Source organism: Chiloscyllium punctatum, chromosome 42 (genome assembly GCF_047496795.1).
Source record: "Chiloscyllium punctatum isolate Juve2018m chromosome 42, sChiPun1.3, whole genome shotgun sequence".
NCBI classification, from domain to species: Eukaryota; Metazoa; Chordata; class Chondrichthyes; order Orectolobiformes; family Hemiscylliidae; genus Chiloscyllium; species Chiloscyllium punctatum.
Genome location: NC_092780.1, coordinates 30,401,053 through 30,427,491, shown reverse-complemented (window position 1 = coordinate 30,427,491; position 26,439 = coordinate 30,401,053). Strand labels below are relative to the sequence as shown.

The window sequence follows — 26,439 nt, the reverse complement described above, 5'->3', positions numbered from 1 at the left end:
ATGTACTGAAATGCAATAATAATTATACTTGGATAGGTAGAAAGTTGACTAATGTGGAAGACAAGAAAGATTTGAGTGTTCAGGTTCACAAAACTTTAAAAGCTAATGGATTTTTTTGTTGCATTTAGTAGACATAGAAGTTGAGAAATAAAGCTAATTTAATATTAAATCATTGTAAGACTAGAATTGGTGTATATATCCATTTTTTGCTTCCACATTACAAAGAAGGGATATAGAAGTGTTGTCTACTTCCTCCTTAGAACAAGTTAGATAGCTCCAACCAGAATGGTACTGAAAGGGAATTGAAAATGTATATGCCCAGGTGTCCCACAATACTGAAGTGCTCCTGGATGCAGTCGGAGAGGTCATGAAGTCTCCAGGCAGCAGTGGAGTCTCTTGGGATATGTGAGTATACAGTTTAAATTTCTTTTAGTTCTGGTTTTTCTTCAGTTCCTGGAAGCAGTCAGAGAGGTCTTTGGGTGGTTGCTTAACCCGAAACACTACTCGGGTAGTGTATCCCACCAATCCTCCTCCTCTAACCAAAAAAAAAGTTCTGTGCTTCAGTTGGTAAGGTGACAAGTCTCTTTTTTCATGTTTCATTTGTTTTTTTTTTCCCCAGCAGTCTGTTAGGGATTTAGAATAATGGGAATGGAGGTTAGGGCAGTTGAATGTTTCTCCTGCAGAATGTGGGAGGTAAGAGTCACCTCTAGTGTCCCTGCTGACTTCATCTGTGGGAAGTGCACCCAACTCCAGCTCCTCGAGAACCGTATTAGGGATCTGGAGCTGGAGCTGGATGAACTTCGGATCATTTGGGAGGCAGAGGAGATTATTGAGAGGAGTTACAGGGAGGTAGTTACTCACAGCTAAGTGAAAAAGGGAGGTGGGTTACTGTCAAGGGTAGGAAAGGGAATTGGCAGGCAGTACAGGGATCTCCTGTGGTGGTTCCCTTCAACAACAAGTATACCATTTTGGATACTGTTGGGGGACATGGAGGGGGGGGTCGACTTACCAGGGGTAAGCAATGGGGCACAGGTCTCTGGTGCAGAGTCTGTCTCTGTTGCTCAGAGGTTAAGGGAAAAGAGGAGCAGAGCATTAGTCATTGGGGACTCCATAGTGAGGGGGCCAGATAGGAGGTTTTGTGGAAACGAGAAGACTCACGATTGGTGTGTTGCCTCCCAGGTGCCAGGATTCATGATGTTTCCGATCGTGTTTTCGGGATCGTTGAGGGAGAGGAGGAGCAGCCCCAAGTCATGGTTCACAAAAGCACCAACAATATAGGTAGGAAGAAAGGTGGGGATCTAGGGCAGAAATTTAGGGAGCTAGGGTGAAAGCTTAGAGCTCAAACAGAGTTGTTATCTCTGGATTGTTGCCCGTGCCACGTGCTAGTGAAGTGATGAACAGGGAGAGAGCGGAGCTGAACATGTGGCTGCTGGGATGATGCAAGAGGGAGGGTTTTGGATTCATGGATAATTGGAGCTCTCTCTGGGGAAGGTGGGACCTCTGCAAACAGGATGCTCTTCACCTGAACCAGAGGGGTACCAATATCCTGGGGGGAAGTTTGTTCATGCTCTTTGGGGGGGGGGGGGGGGGGGGGGAGTGGGGGGTTTAATCTAATGCAGCAGGAGGATGGGAACCTGAATTGTAGTTCCAGTGTACAGGAGGTTGAGGATAGTGAGGTCAGGGTTAGGATTAGAAGGTCACGAGAGGGCACTGGCAATCAGAATATGTGTGTACTTCAATGCCAGGAGCATCTGGAAAAAGGTGGGTGAACTTGCTGCATGGGTTGCTACCTGGGATTTCCATGTTGTGGCCATTTCAGAGACATGGCTAGAGGAGGGACAGGAATGGTTGTTGCAAATTCTGGGATTTAGATGTTTTAGCAAGAACAGAGAAGATGGTAAAAGAGATAGGGGTGTGGCATTGTTAATCAAGGGTAGTTTCATAGCAGCTGAGATAACTGTTGAGGACTCATCCACTGAGATAGTTTGGGCTGAGTTTAGAAACAGGAAAGGAGAGGTCACCCTGTTGGGAGTTTTCTGAATTGTTCCAGGGTTGTAGTGGAAAGGATAGCAAAGATGATTCTCAATAGGAATCTCAATAGGGTAGTTGTTATAGGGGACTTTAATATCCCCATTATTGACTGGTAATACTATAGTTCAAGTAGTTTAGATGGGTCAGTTTTTGTTCAATGTGTGCAGGAGGGCTTTCTGACACAGTATATAGGATTCTGGATTAGTGGTGCTGGAAGAGCACAGCAGTTCAGGCAGCATCCAAGAAGCTACTTGGATGCTGCCTGAACTGCTGTGCTCTTCCAGCACCACTAATCCAGAATCTGGTTTCCAGCATCTGCAGTCATTGTTTTTACCATTTTGACACAGTATATAGACAGGCCAACAAGAGGCGATGCCATATTGTACTGGAGAATGAACCTAGCCAGGTATTAGATTTGGAGGTAGGTGAGCACTTTGGCCATAATTTGGTTAGGTTTACAATAGCAATAGGCAGGGCTAGGTATATACAGTAGGGAAAGAGGTATAACTGGGGGAAAGGCAATTATGATGTGATTAAGCAAGATTTAGGATGCATAGGATGGGGAAGGAAACTGCAGGGGATGGACACACTTAAAATGTGAAGCTTATGCAAGGATCAGCTACTATGAGTCCTTGATAAGTATAGACCTATCAGGCAGAGAAGTAGTTGTTGAGAGAGGGAGCCATGGTTTACTAAAGAAGTTGAATTTTTTGTCAAGAGGAAGAGGAAGGCTTATGTGAGGATGAGGCATGAAGGTTCAGTTAGGGGACTTGAGAGTTGTAAGTTAGCCAGAAAAGATCTAAAGAGAGAGCTAAGAAGAGCCAGGAAGGGACATGAGAAATTGTTGGTGGATAGGATTAAGGAAAACCCTAAGGCCTTCTCTAGGTATATCAGGAATAAAAGAATGATGAGAGTAAGATTAGGGCCAATCAAAGGTGGTACTGGAAAGTTGTGTGTGGAATCTAAGGACATAGGGGAAGCACTTAATGAATACTTTTTGTCAGTATTCACATTGGAAAAGGGCATTGTTAGTGAGAATACGGAGATACAGGCTACAAGGTTAGAGGTTGACAAAGAGGAGGTTTCAGCAGTTTTGGAAGATCTGAAAATAGATAAGACCCCTGGGCTAGATGGGATTTATCCTCGGATTCGCTGGGAAGCCAGGGAGGAGATTGCAGAGCATTTAGCTTCGGTCTTTATGCCATCACTGTCAACAGGTGTAGTGCCAGAAGACTGAAGGATAGCAAATGTTGTTCCCTTGTTTAAGAAGGGGAGTCGGGACAACCCTGGTAATTATAAGCCTTGAGCCTTACTTTGGTTGTGGGTAAGGTGTTGGAAAAGGTTATAAGAGATAGGATTTATAATCATCTGGAAAGGAATAATTTGATTAGTCAACATGATTTTGCGAAGGGTAGACCGTGCTCCACTAACCTTCTTGAGTTTTTCGATTAGGTGACAAAACAGGTGGATGAAGGTAAGGCAGTTGATGTGGTGTATCTGGACTTCAGTAAGGCGTTTGATAAGGTTCCACACGTTAGGCTATGGCACAAAATAAGGAGTTTCGGGATTGAAGGTGATTTAGCGGTTTGGATCAGAAATTGGCTCACTGAAAAAAGACAGAGGGTGGTGGTTGATGGGATATGTTCATCCTGTGCCGCAAGGATCTGTTTTGGGGCCAATGCTGTTTGTCATTCTTATAAATGATCTGGAGGTGGGCGTAGAAGGATGGGTAAGTAAATTTGCAGATGACACTAAGGTAGGCAGTATTGTGGATAGTGCCAAAGGATGTTGTGGGTTAGACAGGGACATAGATAAGATGCAGAGCTGGACTGAGAAGTGGCAAATGGAGTTTAATGTGGAAAAGTGTGAGGTAGTTCACTTTGGAAGAAGTAACAGGAATGCAGAGTACTGGGCCAATGGTAAAATTCTTGGCAGTGTAGATGAACAGAGAGATCTCAGTGTCCAGGTGCATAAATCCCTGAAAGTTGCCACCCAGGTTGATAGGGTTATTAAGAAGGCATATGGTGTGTTGGCATTTATTGGTAGAGGGATTGAGTTTCGGAGCCACGAGGTCATGCTTCAGCTGTACAAGACACTGGTAAGGAGGCACCTAGAATATTGCATGCAGTTCAGGTCACCACATTATAGGAAGGTTGTGGAAGTTTTGGAAAGGGCTCAGAGGAGATTGACCAGGTTGTTGCCTGGTATGGAATGAAGATCTTCTGAGAAAAGGCTGAGGGAATCGAGGCTGTTTTCGTTGGAGAGAAGAAGGTTGAGAAGTGACTTAATCGAGACGTGTAAAATAATCAGAGGGTTAGATAAGGTGGACAGTGAGAGCCTTCTTCCTCAAATGGTGAAGGCTATCCTGAGGGGACATAACTTGAAATTGAGGGGTGATAGATTTCGGACAGATGTCAGGGGTATTTTCTTTACTCAGAGGGTAGTAGGGGCATGGAACAGCCTGCCTGCAACAGTAGTAGACTCGCCGATGTTAAGGGCATTTAAATGGGCATTGGACATAGATATGGATAATGATGGAACGGTGTAGGTTAGATGGGTACCAGATTAATTTTGAAAGTCGGGGCAACAGCAAGCTTACAATACTTCCCGAATCTCTTGTAGATTTACGTAGTTGCTCTCTTCTCTCTCTGGGTCTGAAAAGCAATATTTTTCTTCCCTTCTCTCTCTTTCTTTGGATGGTCAGCCAGACTCTGCCTCTTGCCATGTTGATCTCCTCAAAAGGCCTCCAGAAGATTCAAGAGAGTGGTCTGCAGGTGAACCTTGTTTTATTGAAATTTTCTGGATGGTTTTCTGGGACTTTCTATTGTTCTGGCCAATCAGGGGCACACATTTAATAGCTTGAAACATTGTCAATCATTTGCTTGCCAATTACTGTTAGTTTCTTTGTGTAGCAGGTGCCTTCCCATCTGGGCTTTCCTTTGTTTGGTGGTTCGGTTCTTGGGGTGTGTCTGTCCAGGATAACTCTTGCCTTTTACATTATGCTAATATCATTCGCAACTGGCTGCAGTGTTTGCACTTGACTGTTGCGTGGGTTTTGTGATTTCAGAGTTTTACTTGGCCAATATACCCAGCATCCCTTGCCGTTTGGCCAAATTAGCAATCTATCTGTGTTTTAGCAGCCAGGAAGTTACTACAGAGGTGACAAAATGTAAATAACACAGATGTACTGGAGTGCTGCCTGGCATATCAAAATACAGCAGGGAGAGAAAGCTGAAGGATGCTGGCTGCTTTTGTAATTCTGACATGAACTGGTTAAGATGAGCAATTTGCTTCTGTGCAGCACTATCCATATAATTCATACATAATCAGGAAATCCTTTCCACTGAGATAAAATGTTGCCTCTGAGTTTCAAATACTCCTTTATCTAAGCTCTAAAGTACCTGTACTTTCAAATGAGTTGTTTAGCAGTTTTGATATTGTTGTCTTGTTTTACAGATATCGAGGGGCAAAATTATCAAAAAATTCCAGGTCAGTAGTAACTCATGTGAAGCTTTGGGTCTTATTTATAGTGAGCTTTTCCTGTTCACAATTAGGTCGCTTGATCAGTCACTTCTATTGCAGCAGTGAGCTCCCTGCTTGGGATGAATTGGTCATGGTCGTCGAAACTATGAGGAAAGAATATACAAAAGAAACATTGAAAGGAAGTGGGGAGCAAATACTCAGCCAGCAATTTGATTTCAACTCTGGGACCTTGGTAATATTATCTTGTTAATAAAACACTCCACTGAGAGCATTCAGATTTCTCACTATCATAAGCGCAAGATTAAAAACAAGGAATGTACACACATAAAATAAAACAAGCAATTGCAGATGCTGGAGATCTCAAATTAAAGAAACAAAATTGCCGGAGAAGCTCAACAGGTCTGACAACATCTGGAGAGAAAACAGAGTTAATGTTTCAAGTCCAATGATCCTTCATGTTAGGCTGAATATGTGATCTACATCACCCATGGGGCAGCATGGTGGCTCAATGCTTATCACTGCTGCCTCATACCATCAGAGGTCTGGGTTCAATTCGGGCGACTGACTGTGTGGAGTTTGCACATTCTCCCTGGGTTTCCTTTCACTGCTCCAACAGTCCAAAGATGCGCAGGTTTGGTGGATTAGCTATGAGAAATGGGGGGAGGGTGGGATGCTCTTTGAAGGGCTGGTACGGGCTGAATGGCCTCCAGTAGGGATTCTATTATTCACAGTGAAGAGCAGCTGTTAGATGTAATTTATGTATATTTTGGACAGTAGTCTTAGACTATGGTGGGAATAGCAGAGTATATTGCAGCTAAATACTCCTATAAAATAGGAAGTGCATGCAGATCTTCTCCCCAGTGCTGAATTTTAATCAGACAAGTAATTACCGATAGATGACTTCAGTTTTTTTGCTTATCTAAAAACAGCTTCTCAAAGCTTGATGCTCATCTGGCTCTGTGAATTAATTTTAACATTTTGAAGAATTTTACAGTCCATTTCCTTTTGGATCATCGGTGACCCTTTCTGGGCAGCTGGTAGAATATACACAGCACTGTGGCCCTTTTATACATTCCTGAGCATTCACTCTGAGCCCACCTCGTGTTTAGCTGAGCTTTAACATATAGTACAAGGCCAACTCAAGTATCCAAATTATCGGCTCTGAAGGTTTTTTAAATGTTAAGGAACATTTAGGAAGATTTATGCACAGGAAAAAAGTAAGGCTAGTTTGTTTCATTAAAGTGAATAGAGTTGAACTCAATCTGGTTCAAGTTGGTAAGATCTCATATCAAGCGACATGTTAATTGGGTGTAAACATATTAACAAAGGCAAAAGGAGGAAACACGCACTATAACACAATAACGTCAAAAATCAAAATGTCTGTAAAGAAAATGGACAGAAAAGAACAAAGAGCAGAATTTTCTCTTCCCTCGAGTGGCATGGGTAATGGTGAGAAAGTTGGAAAGGTTCGGTGAGAATGAACAAATCTGAATTTCGGAGTCACGAAAGATTTCTGATATTCCTCTTATGCTTTGAACAGCAAATTCAGAATCTCACAATTAAGTGTGAACAATCTTTTATGCAGGCATTAACATTGCATTATTTGTTAAACTGGCCCAGTTTCTTTGCAGCTTCCAGTTCTCTTTTTCCTCAAGAATCTAGATGAAGCAAGTTCTTGACTTGTAAATCCGAGCAGATAACTCATGGTTGCGGCTTGCCAATTGTCCTTATTTTCATCCAACTTTGGTTTTCAGTACAATGTCCCTTTGTACACCATCCTCCTCTACCCTTCATCCCTGCAAGTCAGAGTGGGTGAATCATCAGCCTCACCATGTTCTTAGTCCAACTCTTCAGCCCTTCAACACTCTATTTCTGATCTCTGGGACAATTATGATTTGCATGCTTCTGTCAGGTCACTGCATGCATGGAGACACATATACATTTCATGCAGTTATACAGAATGCTTCTCAAGGTTTTTAACTTAAATTTTCTTAGCTATCAATCACTTCATACTTACTTGGAGGCTACCAGCCTCTGTGGAATGCATTTTTTTTAACTCATAAGGAGGGATATGTAGCTTGTCACAGTGAGAACATTGAACAGTTATGGGGATGGAATATTGTTGTATGGTGCCCTACTATGTCAATGTCACACCCACAGCATGTACCAGTGGATTGTGCAGAAAACACATCATATGAGCCTTAAACAGATGACCGTGTCTGAAATTAAAAAGTGAGCAGTTGTTGATGGGATCAAAGGAGTCTACGTTCAGTCAGGGTGTGTTGTCACAGTCATTCATGGGATACATCTGATTCCAGTCCAGTTGGTTCGCCATGATCTATTGTAGGTTAAGTGCATCCAGGTTCGAGGATCACCTGCCAGTCAGACAATGTGCTGACAGGACATCATTTGGGGACTGGGCCATATTTTCCTGCAATGAGACAAAGAGAGAGATGAAAAATGCAAGAAATGGCTGCAAGGTCCTTTTTTGGTGATGGAGGAGTGGTAGAGCAGCCTCCATCAGTGAGAGTGGAAAGCACAGAAGACAGGAGAGATGAGTCATTTGGGAGGTCGAGGTGGGCGAAAGCCAATGACTGCACAATATTGAATGCAATAGCGAGACTTATGGTTCAGGAGCCTTGGTGAGATGAATTGGGATTGACAGAGTTCAGGTGAGTGTTTGTCCTGCTGTTAAGATGTATCATAGTGAAGACAGCAGACCTTACCCTTTTGGAGCATGAAGATCATTCACCTTCTTCCTGCCACCCAGTTTTAACAATTAAGCTAGTTCCCTTTGCCTGCATTTGGTCCGTATCACTCTATAATTAGCCTATCCATATACCTGTCCAAATGTTTCTTAAATATTGTAATTGTACTCACCTCCAGCACTACCTCTGGCAGCCTGTTCCAGACACCCACCACCCTCTGTGTGAAAAAAATGCCCCTCTGAACCCTTTCATCTTAAACCTTTGTCCTTTAGTTTGAGACTCCCATACCCTGGGGAAAAGACCTTGGCTATCTACCTTATCTATGCCTCTCATGATTTTATCGACCTCTATAAGGTCACCATTCAGACTCCTATGCTCCAGAGAAAACAAAATCCCAACCTATCCAACCTCTCCTTATAACTTAAACTTTCCAGTCCAAGTAGCATCCTGATAAATCTTTTCCGCACTCTTTCTAGTTTAATAATATCCTTTCAATTGACATGCTATCAAAACTGCATGGAGTACTCCATTTGTGGTCTTACCTGTGAGGTGCAATTCTTGGCTTGCCAGGTTGAAAATGGTGCATGCTGAACTTCAAATATGGCAACCCAGACAAACAGGTTGCTGGAAGAACACAGCAAGCCATGCAGGATCAGGAGGTGGAGAAGTCAAAGTTTTGGGTATATATAATCATGAAGGGGCATGGATAGGATAAATAGAGGAAGTCCTTTCCCTGGAGTGGGGGAGTCCAGAACTGGAGGGCATAGGTTTAGGGTGAGAGGGGAAAGATATAAAAGGGACATAAGGGGCAAATTTTTCACCCAGAGGGTGGTGCGTGTATGGAATGAGCTGCCAGAGGAAGCGATGGAGGCTGGTACAATTACAGCATTTATAAGGCATTTGGATGGGTATATGAATAGAAAGGGTTTGGAGGGATATGGGCTGGGTGCTGGCAAATGGGACTAGATTGGGTTGGGATATCTGGTTTGCATGGACGAGTTGGACCGAAGGGTCTGTTTCCATGCTGCACATCTCTATGACTCTCTGACTCTAACCCTTATTCAGGACTGTGATAGGGTGTAGGTTGGAGTTGTGTTCTTCCAGCCTCCTGTTTGACTACTGTAAATATGACAGCAGCCGGTTAGTGCTAGGAGTAGTGAATATTTCTGCCTCTCCTGTTGTGGGATTTCATATAAAGGGTGCCAAAGTAGTGACATTAATGAGGTGAAGAGCAGAAGATTGTGTGAGAGAAGTTGCTGGGAGCCATGGTGGACCAGTTGCCATTAATTTCACTTGACCAAGTACATTATATGAAAGTGGGAAAATTGGTCTCCAAGAAAGAGAATAAGGATCACAAAGGACTTTTTAAACCGATGGTGTGTACAGTTGTGTCTGAAATACTAATCCCAAAGCTTTCCAAGCCTGTTTGAATGGAAAAATAATTTAATGTTTGATAGGTCAATAAATGTATTTCAGAAAATGAAAAGGGTAAGTACCTTTGGAAGTTTAGACGGAAGGAAACACATTGTGCAGTTAATAGATTTAATAGTGATTTTTGAACTGTAATAACATTTCCAGCCCTCTTCATGCTGGTGCAGAGGGTAGGCTTGGGTGGAACTGCAGGAAGCCATGAGTGATTTAATTATAGTAATCCAAGAAGCCCCAATTCCAGCATAACTCAGGCATAATTTTCAGTCCCGTAAATAAATGGCACTCATTTATGACCTCTTCCCACAACGCAAGTCATTAACGTGTTTGTTCAGTGAGTAGCTGTCATACACACAAAGAAAGTAATTGATTCTGTTTTGAACTATTGTTTACAGTGGTGAAGGCATTGTTCAAATAAGCCTCAGCCTTTTTGCATTATAAACAGGAAGAATTAGCTAAATTTCTCCAGGAATAAAAATGGTCACTCGGAATATACTAGTCACGCTGGTTCTCCATTTTGAAGTGTACATGATGAGCTGAACCAGTGTGTCAGTTTTTCTGAATGTTGAAGGTGCTATATTTCAGTTGAGAGGCTAAGTTTCCAATTTTAAAAGATCCAGTTATATTTCCTGAAAACAAACAGTTCTGCAGTGTCATATGCTGTTATATTTCCTGAAAACAAAACCACAAGAACAAATTCTCTGATCTTCCCATTATTGGTTCAAATCTGACTAATTAACAAAGATGTCTGTACATTAAAAGTAATCTGGTAAATGGTTTGAACATAGTAAGATATAGAATCCATACAGTGTGGATGCAGACCATTCAGCCCATCGAGTGCACGCCGACTCTCCAAAGAGCATCTCACGCAGACCCAGACCGTTATCCTGTCCTGGTAATCCTGCATTTCTCATGGCCAATTCAACTAACCTGCACACCTTTGGACTGTGGGAGGGAACCGGAGCACCCTGGAGGAAACCCATGCAGATACCGGGAGAACGTGCAAACTCCATGGATTCACCCAAGGCCAGAATTGAACCTGTGTCCGTGGTTTTGTGAGGCAGCAGTGCTGATGACAGAGTCACTGTGCTGCCCAAGAATGATGTTTTGGAAGGTGCTTTTCTCTTCCTTTTCCAAGCTGCACATCGATATTAGTCACTTGAACAATGCACCAGAAGACCAAGGAATCATAGCCCAAGAGTGAGTCAAGTCTTTATGGTGAGAATAGTACAAGAATATAAATAATAATGATTAAGAATTGCAAAAAGAATGACTTCCATATTTCATGACTACAACACATCATAAAGCACTTTACGAATTCGGAAGTACTTTTGATGTGTAATGTAAAATAAAAATGTGGCAGTCAATTTGAACAGTTTTTATTTGTTTAACGAATCACTGGTGAGGCCAGTATTGATTACCCATCCCTAATTTACCCAGAGGACAGTTAAGAGTCAACCACTTTACACAAGTCGGCCAGACCAGGTGAGGATGGCAGATTTTTTTCCCTAAAGACATTACTGAACTAGATGGGTTTTTAAATGTCTATTAAGAGTGGTTACAAAGTTGCCATGAAGCCAGCTCTTTATTCTAGGTAGTTAATGAATTCACAACCTGCCATGGTTTATCAGAGTTTGAGGAATAAACCCAAGATTCACTTTTATAGCATAGAGAAGGAAAGCTGCTGCCACATATATCTGACCAGATGTCTCATAAAATGGTTAGATTAGATTCCCTCCAGTGTGGAAACAGGCCCTTTGGCCCAACCAGTCCACACCGACCCTCTGAAGAGTAACCCACCACCCTCTGACTAATGTACCTATCACTATGGGCAATTTAGCATGGCCAATTCACCTGACCTGCACATCTTTGGACTGTGGGAGGAAACTGGACCACCCGGAGAAAACCCACGCAGACATGGGAGAATGTATAAACTCCACACAGACAGTTGTACGAGGCTGGAATCGAACCTGGGACGCTGGTGCTGTGCGGCAGCAGTGCTAACCACTGAGCCACCGATGAGTTCATGTTGACTTTAACTGGTGTAGGGCCTTACAGTGTATGTGAGGAATCTCCTGCTGAAAACGGACAGGTCTGTTGCCCATCTGTTTACAGGCTTAGCCAACACTTGCATTATTTGGCATCGGGGGGGGCAATCACAAAGTCTCCAGACCCTGCCTCACCATCTTCAACTTCCAGCAATCAGTTTAGACATGAAACCGCTGGTAAAGCAGTTGAAGCTCTTCTCCTCTCCTCATCCCTGGATCCAATTTTACTCCGGTGTGGTGGGCCTGTACAAGACTGAAAGATCTTGCACTGGTGGCAGATGGATGGTATGATTCAGGTAGTGATCAGATGCCAAGAAGTTAAAAATCACACACCAGGTTATAGTCCAACAGGTTTAATTGGAAGCACACTAGCTTTCGGAGCGACGCTCCTTCATCAGGTGATAGTCACCTGATGTTGTGTGATTTTTAACTTTGTACACCCCAGTCCAACACCAGCATCTCCAAAAGATGCCAAGAAAGCAGTTACTTTGTTCAAGATAGTGTTGAGCTTCTTGATATTGTCAGAGCAGCACCTATGGGGGCAAATGTGGAGTATTCCATCACACTACTGATTTGTGATTTGTACACGTTGGAATGGTCTATGGCATTAGGAGGTGTATTACGGTGTAGTATAGGAGCAGAAGTTAGCCAATCCACTCATTGAGTGTGATCTGTCATTCACTCATGGCTGACCTAATAATCCTCAACTCTATTTTCCTGCCTGTTCCCAATAACCCTTGATTCCCTTGAATATCTATCTCAGCTTTAAATATACTTAACAACCCAGCATTAACAGCCCTGAATGGTAAGGAATTCCATTCATTCACTCCCTTGTGAGAGGAGAAATTTCTCTTTATTTTAAATACCCTTCAGTCTTGGACTCTCCCACAGCAGGGAAACAACCATTCCTACATCTACTCTGTGAAGTCTTCTAAGAATCTTGTATATTTCAATAAAATCACCTCTCCTTCTGCTGTCTTCCAATGAGTGCATGCCCAATTTCCTCCGTCTCTTTTCATAAGACATTTTCTTTATACATGGTATTAGCCTAGTGGACCTCTCTTGACTGTCTCCACTGCTAGTAAATCTTTCCTTTGATGAGGAGCCCAAAACTGTTCACAGTATTTCAGCTGTGGTCTGATTAGTGCTTTGTGTGGTTATAACAAAACCTCCCTACAGTTTCTGTCCATTCCCATTGCCTTCCCAATTACTCAGGGAACATGGGTGTTCATTCTTTTGTGATTCATGCATGAGGACTCCCAAATCTGCAGCTTCCTGCAGTCTTTCTCCATTTAAATAATAGTCCAACCTTGGTTCTTCTCTCCTATTCACTGTAGTCAATACAGTTATTCTAGTTAGGTTTTTGGTCAATGGTGATTTCGAAGGCCTATGATGTTAAGAGATTCAGCATTTGTAAGGGAATGCCAAGTGGATTATAGTGGTATTCAGCTGTTAACATTGCCTGGTGCTTATGTGATGTAAATATTATGAGGCAATTACCATGCTCGGCCTGTTTTGAAGCTTTTACCTGTTTAACTGGAGATGTATGAGAGTCGAGAGTGCGCTGCTGGAAAAGCACAGCGGACCAGGCAGTGTCCGAGGAGCAGAAGAGTCAGCATTTCACCAGGAAGGGCTTTTGCCTGAAGCATTGATTCTCCTGCTCCTCGGATGCTGCCAGGTCTGCTGTGCTTTTCCAGCGTCACACTCTTGACTCTGGTCTCCAGCATCTGCAGTCCTCACTTTCACTCAGGTATGAGAGTCCATATGGCCATTATCCAGATGGATAAAACATTCACTTACAGTGGTTGTTTTTACAAATGCCAACTCAAGAGATTATAAATGTTCACTATAATATTCTTGCATATCTGCTATCCATTTCATAAAAGTGTACATTAAAATTGTTATGACCCATCGCAGTCTGTTGACCAATCTTTTAGGCAATGAATTATAACTTATTTTGTACAATGATAACAGCTATTCTTCATTGCCCTCTAATATGGTGTATATTTTTTAAGAATAACTTTAAGCACTTTTCAATGGAATTTGCTTTTTGTTACATCACCACAGGAGCACATATTGTAAATTTACCAATACAATAAAAAAAATCACAAATGTTTGTAACTTCAATAATAATGAAATAAACGTGCCCATGATTTTTGTTTGATCTGCTGGCAACTAAACGTTAAAATTATAGTCAGAGATTTGTGCTGCGAATTCCCAGTAGCCGACTGGGAATGATTAAACTTTCTACTCTTGGCCAAAGTATGAAACGTAAAGCTAGCCAGGTTCTGAGTAATAGCTTTCTCCTTCCAGCTTCAGATGTTAATCCTTTGGTGTTCACTGTTCTGTGGTTGTTTCTGATCTATTGAAGTCTCCAAGGTTCAGTCATAACTCCAAGTCAGAATGTCACATGTTCAAATATCATTCTGGAGATTTGACAGTAAAATCCAAGTTGACGCAGCAGTGCAATGCATTACCAAAAGTGTTTTTGGTGGAGATGTTAAATCAAACTCTACCTGGCATTTTGGTGGATTCAGAAGTTATTGAGTCACCATTTTGAAAAAAAAGCAGCGGAGCACAAAAAATTTGGTCACGATCACATTGTTGTTGTAGGAGCTTACTGTGTACAAATTGGCTGTCACACTTTTGACAGTACGATAGTGTCTAAAGCTAAAAGAAAATATAATAGACTGGGATGCATTTTAGTATACCTTGAAATTGTGGAAGGCAAATTGTTTCTTTCCATTTACTACCCCAGCTAAGTTTTGCACCAGAGAAAAAAAGAATTTAATTTATTTGTAATGGATCTTTTGAAATCATTCATAGGATGTGGGCTTCCCTGGCTGGGCCAGCATTTATTGCCCAGCTTGTGTATCTGTTGAGTAGGCACTGGTGAGCTGTCTTCCAGAATCACTGCAGTAGGTTGATCTGCAATGGGAGGGAATTCCAGGATTTCCATCCAGTGACAGTGAAGGAACAGTGATATCTTTCCAAGTCAGAATGGTGAATGTTTTGGAGGAGAATTTGCAGGAGCGTGTTAGAATATTTCACAGTTGCTTAGATGAGTGCAGCTCCAACAATATACAAGAAGCTTGACTTAGTGATGGTATTCCTAAAAACCAGCTTCCCTTGTCCTGTGTTTTGAAATGGTATGATTTGTAAAGTTAAAAATCACACAACACCAGGTTTTAGTCCAACAGGTTTAATTGGAAGCACACTAGCTTTCGGAGCTTCCAATTAAACCTGTTGGACTATAACCTGGTGATGTGTGATTTTTAACTTTGTACACCCCAGTCCAACACCGGCATCTCCAAAGTATGATTTGTAGGTTTGAAAAGTGCTATGTACCTTCTGGAATTTTTACGGTACATTTTCTAGTGGTACGCACTGCTGTTATTGTGCATCAGTGGTGGAGGAAGTGAATGTTTGTGAATGTAGTGTTGATGAAGTGGGCTACTTGTTCTGGTTGGAGTCAAGTTTCTTGAATGTTGTTGGAGCTGCACTCATCCAGGCAAATGGGCAATATTCCATCACACTCCTAACTTGTGCCCTTCAAATGGTGACTAAGCTTTGGAGAGTCAGGAGGTGAGCTACTCACTGCACAATTGCTCATCTCTGACATGATCTTGTAGCCACTGAACTTATATGGCTAGTTCAATTGGGTTTCTGAACAATGGTAACCGTCAGGATGCTAAAAGTCAGCAATATTAATGCCATTGAATCTGAGGAGGTGGTGAAGATGCTCAGTGCCTGGCATTTGTGTGGCATAAATATTACTTGCCATTTGCCAGCCCTAAATGGACTTCACAAATCTTACTAATATGAGCATGAACTACTTCATTATCAGTGGAGTTGCAAATGGTGCTGAACATTGTGCAATTACCAACGTGCATCCCCATTTCTGACCTTAGGGTAGAAAGAAGGTTATTGAGCAAGCAGTCAAAGATGGTTGGGTCTAGGACATGACACTGATTAATTCCTGTAGCTGACATGACTGACCTCCAGCATCCGCAACCATTCTGCCTTGAGTGATGTATGACTGCAACCAGTGAAAGATTCTCCACCTGATTCCCATTGACTCTCGAATCATAGCTTCCTTACACTGTGGAAGCAGGCCATTCAACCCATCAAGACCACACGAACCCTCCAAACACCATCCGACCAGACCTACCCCCCTACTCTATCCCTGTAACTCCACATTTCCAATGGCTAATCCACCTAACCCGCACACTATGGGCAACTTGGCAATCCACTTTTCCTGCACATCTTTGGACTGTGGGAAGAGAGTGAACCTGAAGGAAAACCACACGGATATGGAGAAAACATGCAAACACCACACAGACAGTGACCCAGGGGTGGAATTGAACCCAGATCCCTGACACTGTGAAGCAACAGCAGTCCTAACCACTGAGCCACCCCAAAGCTCTAGGTTGATTGAACTCCTGGATGCCACACTTGGTAAAATGCAGCCTTGATGACAAGGGCAGCTCCTCTCACCTCACTTCTGTCTAAAACTAAAAGCTATGAAAAAATACATTTTGTGAGAAACAGGATGTTCCTTTGGTTTCCTGGCCAACTTTCAACTCTGAGTAAACACGATCAGTACAAACTGTGATTGTTCATCCTCTGTTTTTGTGCTCAAATTGACAGCCTCATTTACCTGCTCAACCACAAAAACTAACTTTCAAATAAGTAATTCACTGACTGAGAATTTGTGATATTCTCAGGACATCAAAGGTGCTGTTTTCCTGATTACATTCCCTGTGTGAACTGTCTCTTAAGTTTTTTTAGATTACATTACAGGCCTTTCGGCCCAACAAGTCCACACCGACCCGCAACCCACCCATGCCCCTCACCTAACACTACGGGCAATTTAGCATGGCCAATTCACCTGAACTGCACATCTTTGGACTGTGGGAGGAAACCGGAGCACCCGGAGGAAACCCACGCAGACATGGGGAGAACGTGCAAACTCCACACAGTCAGTCGCCTGAGGTGGGAATTGAACCTGGGTCTCAGGCGCTGTGAGGCAGCAGTGCTAACCACTGTGCCACCATGCCGCCCACAAAGAAACCTGACTCATCCTTCAGCCAGCAGATGTTGAGCCCCGCTATAAATGTTAATCTTGCTGCCTGACCTCAAATCAGTTGTCAGGTTTCCCTGCAAATCTTCCATCACAATTCCAAATTGTAGATGTTTAATAGATAACCATTATTCATATAGCCCTTAGTAGCTGAGAGCACAACACTTTCATGGTCAGAAGTCAGATGACGCCAGGTTACAGTCCAACAGGTTCATTTGAGGGGGTCTGAAAGTTTGTGATTTCAAATAAACCAATAAATCAATGTTTGACTGTAACTGAAGTGTCATCTGACTTCTGACCTTGTCCACCCCAGTCCAACACTGGAACCTCCACATCAACATTTTCTTGCACCTTCTTTATGGGTGAGATTGTGTCGAGCAGAAATTGACTATATGCAGCATCTTAAAATTCTCCTGCTAATCCCGTTTTGGACCTGATCTGCATCAGAAAATGTGGACTGAATTTTCTCCTTTTGTTTGGGCGAAGTGCGTGCTGAAGTGAGATTCATTGGGCCTGGGCTACCAATGACCCATGTTGACCTATCACATGCAATCATCCACTCCCCAGCACATTCATTAAGCAACCTGCCCCTTTGGCAGATCAAACTGTTCAGTAGGGGAGGCTAAAGTGCTTGTCATTGCTGGGTCGTATGTTGGAGCCACATTTAGACATTAGCTCCAAAAACATGTCAGACGCTGCCAGCCAAGAACTGTCCTTTGGACTGTGATCCTGCACCATTATCCTGAAGGAAAATTGGCCACACAGGCAAGTTACCTCTTCGGTTTGTACGAAGGGACCTGGAAGTACCGGTGGATGAGATAGTGGAAAGGGGAGCATTGTTTTTTCCTGCTGACCTGTGAAGGAAGCCATGCTACTCTATTCAGCCAGCCTGGCCGAAGATAATAGAGCCAGAAATCACATGACACCAGGTTATAATGCAACAGAATTATTTGAAATCGCAAGCTTTCAGAGTGCTGACTTTACCTGATGAAGGAGCAATGCTCCGAAAGCTTGAGATTTCACATAAACCTGTTGGGTTATAACCTTGTGTCATGTGACTTCTGACTTTGTCCACCACAGTCCAACACTGGCACTTCCATGTCAAAGATAATAAAGTCATACAGTCGTTCAGCATGGCAACAGACCTTTCGGTCCAACCAATCCATGCCGAACATAGTCCCAAACTAAACTAGTCCCACCTGCCTGCTCCTGGCCCATATCCTGCTAAACCTTTCCTATTTATGTACTTATCTAAATGTCTTTTAAATATTATAACTATATCTACACTCACCACTTCCTCTGGAAGTTCATTCCACATACAAACCACTATCTGTGTAAAATATTTTCATCCATGTCTTTTTTAAATCTCTGTCCTCTCACCTTAAAAATGTGCCCTTTAGTCTTGAAATCCCCCATCCTCAGGAAAAGACAACTATCAATAGCTCTATCTGTACCCTCATTAGTTTAGAAACTTCTATAAGTTCGCCTCTCAATCTTCGATGCTCCAGTGAAAAATGTGCCAGCCTGTCCAGCCTTTCTTTGTAGCTCAAAGTTTCCGCACTCAGCAACATCCTGATAAATCTTTTAGCTTAATATCCTTCCGATAACAGGGCGACCAGAACTGGACACAGTATTCCAGGAGAGGTCTCACCAATGTCCTGTACTAGGTCAATGCAGTGTCCTCTGTGAAACACAATGTACAGCAGTGCAGTAAGAAGGTTAATAACCATCTGCGGTCTGTCAGGCTAATTGCCATTTTAGCTTTCTCCTTATTCACACATACAGAGCCACTTCTCATTCTATCTGTGCCACAGCACATGCCACTCACCAAAGCTCATGGGAAACCACCCTCATTATTAGATTCATAACATCCAGTCAACAGCTCTTTCCTACCTCACACTCCCGAAATACTAACCCTCACTATCCTGAACTTCCTACTCACTCTCTGGGGACACCTCTCCTGCCCATGGATCACCAATAATAGCTTTTCTAACCACTTCCATCAGACTCAATCCCTCCTTTTGTCACAAAATGTGCTGTACGGTTCTATGTTAAAGCAGGAGAAGTTGGCCAATCTCCTCAGTACTCCAAGTGATGTACTCTAACCCCCAGGGCTGACAGGTTTGATTGTGGCCAAATCCCTGGAATGGAATCAGCGAAGAAACTTGACCGCCTATGAGGTCACCCACTGACTGACCATTCTCTCTCCTCAGGGATTGATCTCGTTTGACTTTCATATGGCCATTTGGTTCAAGTATTTGCAGTGGATTTGCCACATAAACTGCTGGCACATGCTGTTTGTGTGAGATTGTAGTATCACAATGTGCAAAGTAACATGTCTGCCCTCGTGACTATTCAGTGTTGTCCACTGTGACAAGCTGCCATTTTACTAAAAGCAATGTCGGCAACGTTGGCTGTCGGCTTATAAAAACACAGAGTGAGGGGAGTTGAGAAATAAAGCTAAGTGTCATAAGATGTATCATGCGCAGTTACATAACATGCCTGTGTATGTTCTTGTGCGCAAAGTAACCTGGCTGAAGCAGGGAGATAATAGGTGCTGCTGAACTCTAAAATGATATCCAGAATGGTTGGAGTGGTCTGGAAGCAGGCAACAATGTAATGGTGAGGCTGGTGGTTTGCCCTTGCTGGCTTGCATGGATGAAAGATAGAGAATTTGGTGGACATGAAGCATATAGGAACATTCTGATAAGACAGAGTTGAATGAACAAAGGAGGAAGTGGGGAGTGGGGCTGGTGTTTCAGAGCAGGAGAGAAACAAAGAGATTTCATGAACACTTAATCTAGGCTGCAAACTCCGGATAAGATCTTCCAGGCTCCATGTTAGGAGATTCAGGTTATTATCTGGGAAAGAGGATGTGGGAGACTGGGTTTGAGAAACGTATCAGCCATGATTGAATAGCAGAGCAGACTCGATGGGTTGAATGGCCTAATTTCTGCTCCTACGGTCTTCTGGTCTATGGTTTTATGGACTCACAGCAATGTTGTTGATTCTTAACCTTCCTCTGGGCAATTAGGGATGGGCAATAAATGTTGATCTAGACAGTGACATCCACATTCTGTGATGAATAATGAATAAATTGCATTAATCAGGCATATACACAGCACAGTTTAAATACATTAATTATCATAGTATCCTTTAAGTAAACTGAAAGTTGCCATGCAGTGACCAATGTGTGGTATACTAATTCTGACCCAACAGCCTTGCCGATATCATTGATTGGTACAGATTCATCGTAGTCATCTCTGTGAAGCAGAATTAATCACGGGCAACATTAAAATTACAAAGACAATTCACTAAGACTATCCAAGGTTTCATAGGTTGCCCAAGGGCACAGAGCTGGTCTCCTAAACCTTTGCCAGTGTGATTTTATATGCAGTGCTGCATTTCTTGGGTATTGTGGGAAGATGGGATGGGGAAGTTCCAATTATTATACAGCCCTTACAATCTCCCACTATATTTCTGCAGCTTGGCTTGCGCTGCATACATTGGAAAAAGGTCCCTTAGTCAAAGGTCAACAAAGTGGCTCACCCTGTTGGACATTTCTGTGTCCCACTCTCTTAAGGATGATGATAAACTGTTGCAGTTATGATAATCCCCACACAAGTTCAGTGGAACTGTTCAGCATGGACTGGTGGCTCTATGCCTCTATGCCAATGGACCTAGCCACAGCAGGGGTCATCATTGTTATGCGCAAAGGAACAAATGGACCAGCAAATGGAGGACCAGCACCAACCTTCACTGGGTGTCAACCAGCCTCCACATGAAGAGGTTGCAACTGAAGGTCCCCTCAGGATGTAGAGGAGCTACAGGAAGCCCAGCATCTCAATGCCATTTCCTCCAGATGAACAAGATGCATGACTACTGCAGACTGAGGATATCTCAGGACACTGTCACAGAACGGTGTCACCTGCTAGAGTAGGACTTATGAGCTGAAGGGGTATGTAGACATCCTATCCCAATGGTGCTCAAGGTGACAGATGTGACAATTGTTTAAGCAGCTGACTGCTTCCATGGACTAACTGGGGTCCCATATGGGTCACCAAAATGTATCGTGGTTGTTACAGATGCAATTTGGGAACAATCATACTGTTTCATCTAATTCCTTCATATCATGGTACATTTTTCCATTGCAGCTAGCTTTGCCCTTATGCAGAGTACTCTTTGCTGTGCATGCATAATGCAGCTAACTTCATCCACAGAAAAGAGATATATTCCATTCATGTACATGTCCTTTGTAATCAACTGGGCCACATCTTAGAGATCTGTGCTAAGGACCTTGGACATAAGCATGATATAGCCACAGTTACAGTGACTGTCAATCAGAGTGTGATGATGATGTAAAGTGCCAATATATTTATTAATATGATATTCTTTTTTACAAAAAAAGTGTTAACCTCCCACTCATGTGCTTTCAGAAGCTTTGCTGTTTTGCTTCCTTCCCTCTTTCTCTATTCCTGGGCTATTCCTGGCTGTGATTGACCTGCTGAATAGCTGGGCTTTCAATATAGCATTTGTGACAGGAAACCTGCAAGGTCCCTGCAGCAGCAAACCTTTCTGCTGCTGTTGCTGAGTGTGAGAGAGTACAGGAGAGAATCTGTCCATACATAGGGCTTCCTTAATGGCTAAATAGTAGAGTATTGCTTTGGAGAATGAGCTGGTGCTCACAGAGAGAAACGTCCCTAAACTGACATTTAAGAAGCTGTTGGGAAGATTCAGTCCTTGACCTTTTCATTTTCGCGATAATTTTCCAACTTTCTCACAATTGCTCACTTCCACCAAGGGAGCGGAAAAGTCTGTCCAAGGTTTGTAAGAGTCAGTCCTTTGATCAAATATTGAGTCATAGAATCACAGAGTCACATGACATGGAAACAGACCTTTTGGTCCAACCGGTCCATGCTGAATATAATCCCAAACAACTGTTCCCACCGTGCATATCCCTCCAAACCTTTCCTATTCATGTCCTTTTCCAAGTGTCTTTTATGCATCGTAATTGTGTCCTTATCCACTACTTAGAGTCATAGAATCATAGAGATGTACAGCATGGAAAGAGACCCTTCGGTCCAACCCATCCATGCCAACCAGATATCTCAACCCAATCTAGTCCCACCTGCCAGCACCCGGCCATATCCCTCCAAACCCTTCCTATTCATATACCCATCCAGATGCCTTTTAAATGTTGCAATTGTACCAGCCTCCACCACTTCCTCTGGCAGCTCATTCCATACACACCACCACACTCAGCATGAAAGGATTGCCTCTTAGGTCTCTTTTATATCTTTCTCCTCTCACCGTAAACCTATGACCTTTAGTTCTGGACTCCCCAACCCCAGGGAAAAAGATTTTGTCTATTTACCCTATCCATACCCCCATGATTTTATAAACCTCAGCCTCCGATGCTCCAGAGAAAACAGCGTCAGCCTATTCAGCCTCTCCCTATCGCTCAAATCCTCCAACCCTGGCAACATCCTTATAAATCTTTTCTGAACTCTTTCAAGTTTCACAACATCTTTCCGATAGAAAGGAGTCCAGAATTGCATGCAATATTCCAAAAGTGGTCGCACCAATGTCCTGTACAGCCGCAACATGACCTCCCAACTCCTGCACTCAATACTCTGACCAATAAAGGGTAGCATATCAAATGCCTTTTTCACTATCCTATCAACTCTACTTTCAAGGAGCTATGAACTTGCACTCCAAGGTCTGTTTGTTCAGCAACACTCCCCAGGACCTTAACATTAAGTGCATAGGTCCTGCCCTGATTGGCTTTCCCAAAATGCAGCACCTCACATTTAACCATTGGCCCATCTGATCAAGATCCCATTGTAATTTGAGGTAACCCTCTTCACTGTCCCACCTCCAACTTTGGTGTCATCTGCAAACTTACAAACTGTACCTCTTATGCTCATATGCAAATCATTTATGTAAATGATAAAAAGTAGTGGACCTAGCACCAATCTTTGTGGCACTCCACTGATCACAGGCTCCAGTCTGAAAAACAACCTTCCACTACCACCCTCTGTCTTCTACCTTTGAGCCAATTCTTTATCCAAATGGCTAGTTCTCCCTGTATTCCATGAGATCTAACCTTGCGAATCCATCTCTCATGGGGAACCTTGTCGAATGCCTTACTGAACTCCATACAGATAACATCCATCACTGTGCCCTCATCAATCCTTTTTGTTACTTCTTCAAAAACTCAAACAGGTTTGTGAGACATGATTTCCCATGCACAAAGCCATGTTGACTATCTCTAATGAGTCGTTGCCTTTCCAAATACATGTAAATCCTGTCCCTCAGGATTCCCTCCAACAATTGCCCACCACCAATGTCAGGCTCACTGGTCTATAGCTTCCTGGCTTGTCCTTACCACCTTTCTTAAATAGTGGCACTATATTAGCAAACCTCCAGTCTTTCAGCACCTCACCTGTGACTACCGATGATACAAATATCTCAGCAAGAGGCCCAATAATCACTTTCCTAGCTTCCCACAGAGCTCGAGGGTACATCTGATCAGGTCCGGAGTTTTATCCACTTTTACGTGTTTCAAGACATTGAGCATTTCCTTCTCTGTAATATGGACATTTTTCAACATGTCACCGGCTATTTCTCTACATTCTATATCTTCTATGTCCATCTCCATAGTAAACACTGATGCAAAATACTCGTTTTGTATCTGCCCCATCTCCTGCAACACCACACAAAGGCCGCTTTGCTGATCTTTGAGAGGGGGTGGTCAAGATTAGAGTGGTGCTGGAAAAGCACAGCATATCAGGCAGCATCCGAGGAGCAGGAAAATCAACATTTTGGGCAGGAGCCCTTCATGAGGGCAATTTCCCTGCTCCTCCAATGCTGCCTGATGTGCTGTGCTTTTCCAGCACCACTCTCATCTTGACTCTGATCTCTAGCATCTGCAGTCCTCACTTTCGCCTAGTTGATTTTAAACACTGGCTATTGGTGGTAATGCTGTGCTGTTTAGGCCAAAGATTGGAGTTCAATGAAACAAATGAAAGTGGTGAGTTCACCAGGGTCAGACAGGTGGGGTCACATTCCTCCATCCTGCCAATAGGCCCTTCCTTCAATCATTCCGAGGAATGGTCACTCAACCCAAAACTTTAACTCTGATTTGTCTCCACAGATGTTGCTAGATCTGCAGGGCCTTTCCAGCAATCTTTTTATTTTTGTCTCTGATTTACAGCATCCACAGTTCTTTCGGCACGTCCTTTATATATGGAACACCTGACAAGGTGGAACCCTCACTATCTTCCTCTTGCGGGCCATTCTAGAATGAGAGGCCGTCGTCTTAGGATAAGGGGTAGCAAATTTAAAACAAAGTTGAGGAGAAACTATGTCTCCCAAAGGGTTGTGAATCTGTGGAATTTTGCTACCCCAAGTGTGGTGGATGTTGAGACAATGAGTAAATTTCAGGACGAGTTGAACAAATTTTTAATTGGCAACGGGTTGAAGGGTTATTGGGAGAAAGCAGGAAAATGGGGCAAGGAGCATGTCAGGAGAAAGTGAGGTCTACAGATATTGGAGATTAGAGTCGAAGAGTGTGGTGCTGGAAAAGCACAGCCAGAGCAGGAAAATTGACATTTCACAGATAAGCCCTTCATCAAGAATGAGGGATGGCCCAAGGGGGCTGAGAGATAAATAGGAGGGGGATGAGGCTAGGGGGAAGGTAGCTGAGAATGCGATGGGGAGATGGAGGTGGGGGTGATGGTAATAGGTCGGGAGGGGTGGAGCGGATGGGTGGGAAGGAAGATGGACATGTACGATGGTTTAAGAGGGCAGAAATGATTTAGAAGGTTAGATCTGGGATAAGGAGGGAGGAGGGGACATGAGGAAACTGGTGAAATCGACATTGAGGGTCCCAAGGCAGAAGATGAGGCGTTCTTCCTCCAGGCGTCAAGTGGTTAGAGCTTGGCAGTGGAGGAGGCCAAGGACTTGCATTCCTTGGCAGAGTGGGAGGGAGAGTTAAAGTGTTTGGCTACAGGGAGGTGGGGTTGTTTAGTTTGTGTGCCGCAGCGATGTTCTCTGAAATGTTCCGCAAGTATGCGTCCTGTCTCCTCAATGTAGAGATTCACCTGTGCTTCCACACACGTCATCTACTGAGTCCGTTGCTCCCAATGTGGTCTTCCCTACTTTGAGGAGACTGCTATTCTCTTGTGTCTGCCCACTATTCTACACATTACCAGTCCTCAGATATTTGGAATATTTAGAAAATATAGAAACGTTTATGGCAAATAAGACCAGTCTGGCCATCATGTCTGCACTACCTGAGAAGTAAACCACCCACTTCATCCCTTTTCCAGCACTGGAAGTTACGTGACCTTAGGAGTATGTTATGAATGATTAGAAAATGTGGATTGACTTTCAGCAGATGGGCTTTTGAAATACAGTCAAATAACATGATCCTTTACTCGCTAAAGTTTCCCAAGGATCCTTTGCCTCGAAAGGGTACCTTTGTGACTCATTAAAGAAATTCTTATTTCTCTTGTGATTGCCTATTATGGTGTGTTTGCATACTCAACTTTAAAGTGTAATTTGTAATTAATGTGTCCGGTGCATGACATGGGATCTGGCAAGAAAGAGTTAACACATTTACTAAAGAGTTTGAGGGTAGCTTTGAGGGTAACAAATTAAGTTTATCTTGATCCAAAACTGGGGCAAATGTAACACCATTCAGCAGGCAAACCAGCAATCATTCATTCAAAGATTAAAGGCAGGAACTTAAAAACCATCTGGTTTCTTAGATTACGTAACAACACACCTAAATCCAGTTTCCTCATTATAAGCGCAACTCTGCATTTAATTATGAGTGAACTTGGGCAACAGCAGATTCTTAAGCTGCATAAGGATTTTGGCAAGGAAAGGCATAAAATATAAACTCTTAGGATTTCATTTTCACCTGCGGCTTCAAAATTTCCTTTATGGGACTGTTCCTGAACTCTGTAATGACTTGCTAATGGAATATGTGACTTTGGAATGTTTAATTTCTAGGAGGGCATTTTTTTCAACAGGATGTTAATAGCACAGAAGAAGCATTCTTCATTTTTCATGAAAGAAGGCTTTTCAACCCCTCCCAGTTGCTGTAATAGCCTATTTGCATCCGTGCTCTCGTGTTATCCCATTTGCATTAGGACAGATAATGCTTGCTGCAGAAGCTTGTTGTTGGACCTAATTTTGCCACATGTGCATTTTCTGGAGCGAAACCATTAAACTTTAATTTGAGAGCCAGTCATCTCTAGCACATTAGAAGTACATTAGAGAGGAACCAGCCATTCTCTACCTCTCCTGCAATTTCCGCTGGTAACTGCCTGTACAAATGGGGCAGGATGAATATAGCTATAATGGGCTATATTTTAATATGGTGTAGAAAATAACTTGCCATCCAACAACAAACCGCTCCACTGAAAAAATGTCAAGGCTTTACGTCCTTGTGGGTATATGTCGGCAGGTCAGAAATAGGCAGCATATTAAAGGGACAACTGCAATCTTCATCCCACCCATCCTGATGAAGGGCTTTTGCCCAAAACGTCGATTCTCCTGCTCCTTGGATGCTGCCTAACCTGCTGTGCTTTGCCAGTACCACTCTAATCTCGACTCTAATCCCAACCAATCCATGTCACCCTAATTA

General features: G+C 43.0%; 1 long non-coding RNA gene across 1 annotated transcript in view; it reads left to right on the top strand.

Moving 5' to 3' along the window:
• Positions 1–266: 266 nt before the first annotated feature.
• The window catches only part of LOC140465865 (uncharacterized), a 38,718-nt gene continuing 12,545 nt past the window's right edge, over positions 267–26,439 (top strand). The window contains exons 1-3 of the long non-coding RNA XR_011955174.1: positions 267–405; positions 4,740–4,805; positions 5,488–5,520. This is a non-coding gene — a long non-coding RNA (uncharacterized lncRNA). The remainder of the gene's footprint in view (positions 406–4,739; positions 4,806–5,487; positions 5,521–26,439) is intronic.